The following is a 2,215-nucleotide window of genomic DNA, read 5'->3' as shown; positions in this document are numbered from 1 at the left end:
CATACATGAGAGGCAATTTTTAAATTACCTCATAAAGGACATGTGGTAATTGAATCCAATATGCGTGTAACACTTAAAACAGTGCCTGGCACACAAAAGCTGGCTTTTATCATCATTGTCATCGCCATCATCATTATTCAGTTCTTCCACCTTTTGCTTTCAGTCTTGCCCAGGGCTTCAGCCTTTTGAACTTAAATAGCTTAATATTCTAATTAAAGTTCAATTTTTATGATTACCATCCCTGTTTAAGGAGGAGCTGTCAGTGTTAGTAAGATGATGGTCCCTAGACTGGCAATTTCGGCATCACATGTGAGCTTGTTAGAATTACAAATTCTTAGTCTGGGCCAAGACTTCTTTGATACAAAGATCTGGGAAAGAAATCTGCGTCATAATAAGCTTTCCAGGAGAGTCTAATGCCTACTAAACTCTGAGAAGCACTTTTCTAAGTCATTTATATAGTTTGATGAAAAAGCCCTGAAAACGGAGATAAGATTTGGGTTTAAATCCTAGGTCTTCCACTTACTACTATGTGACCACTGGCAAATTATTTAATTTCTTTTATAATGTACACCAAGTTCCTTGGAGTTTTATTATTCAGAGTATAGGCTAAACTACATCAATGAAGAAACCTAAAACTACAGTGGTTCATATAAGGATTTATTTATTTCCCTCTGTAATAGCCCACAGGTAGGAGGATGATTCAAAGTGAGTTGGCATGTCTATGCCACAAGGTCATCCAAGGACTCAGGATCCTTCTGCCTTGCCTTCCTGCCATCTCCTAGGACATTGTTTTGTCTGTATGGTTGACTTGGGGTCACTGACACTGTGTCAGGCTTCTTGCCTAGGGGAAAAGAGAGAGAGTAGAGGACAAGTGATTTTTTTACCAAAGAAGTGATGCAAAAGTTGCACATCTTACTACTACTCATATTCCCTTGGTGAGAACCTGGACGTTTGACCAGATTAGTGGGAAGCTTGGGGCTGTGTCTGTAAACTAGGTGACCAGGTGCCTGAACAAATTCAGGAGCCATAAATATCCTAATCCTAAATATATACTCATAGAAACATAGCAGAATACCAAACACATAAGAAGCACTCCACACTTAAGCGAGATGGGGTAGCATGGTGTTGACGAGTCAGGCAGACGTGAACATGAATGCAAGTGTTGCTACCTACATAATATGTGACCTTAGGAAGATTATTTCTGCCTTGAGATTCAATTTCTTCATTTTCTAAAATAGGAATTATAGTGCCTTATCTTACTGTGTTGTTTTTAAGATGATGGAGGGTTGTCCAATTTAGGTTATCTTCAATATCAGAATTGCATTTTGATTCTTTTAATCACAATGAAACAGGAAATATCTAAAGTTAGAATGTTTCACATGTCATTAATTCCTCATCAAACACAACTTCAAGCAACATGCCGCAATTACTGTACAGCTTTGGCCCTCAGCCTAAAGATAGGAATCTTAATCCTAGAGCCCATTTGATGGTTGGTGGGGCATGCATAACAGAAATCTTGCCAACAGCCTAAAGCACAGCTCTCAGATCCAAAAGAGGAGGGGTTGTTTCTATCCTTTTGTTATAATCTCCAAGGCAGAAATTGTGGGCCAGTGGTAAAATATAATTACAATCCTCTATTGTCTTATTTGGGGTATAAACCAACAAATTCTTCCCTAATCAATTTACAAAAACAAAAATATAAAAGCAAATAAGCAGGCTTCCTAAAAAAGGGACATTAAACAGTATTTGTATATACCATTTATTCTGGCAGAGCAGAAATGTAGCCTTGTTTTACAAACAAGGCACGCACACACCCTGTTGAAAAATAATGCTCTTTATCGAAGCTACCTTCACCTGTCTTGACATCAAAAATCCCTTTTGGTACCTTTTTTTTTTTTTTGGTCAGCAGTTTTCCATGTTTTGCAAGAACAATGTTTTCTGTATTTTCCAGGTTAATAAGATCAAAGACATCTCTACTCTCTCAGCTCTCTACTTCTTTTCTTCACAAAACACCTCAGAGGCTGGGAATAAAAGAATACAGTACTCTAGGTGGATCACATTGCTGAGATCTGGCTCATTGGAGTTCATTTTCTGATTACTAAGGAAAGTCTTTAGCAGTGAGAAGAGAGGCATAGGGATTAAAAAAGAAGGTTGGAGGCTTTCTAACTTGGATATTTCCTGAAACAGGGAGCCTGAGACAAAGGCTTGCATGCAG

Source organism: Pteropus alecto, unplaced genomic scaffold (genome assembly GCF_000325575.1).
Source record: "Pteropus alecto unplaced genomic scaffold, ASM32557v1 scaffold7, whole genome shotgun sequence".
NCBI classification, from domain to species: Eukaryota; Metazoa; Chordata; class Mammalia; order Chiroptera; family Pteropodidae; genus Pteropus; species Pteropus alecto.
Note: the sequence above shows the minus strand (reverse complement) of the source record.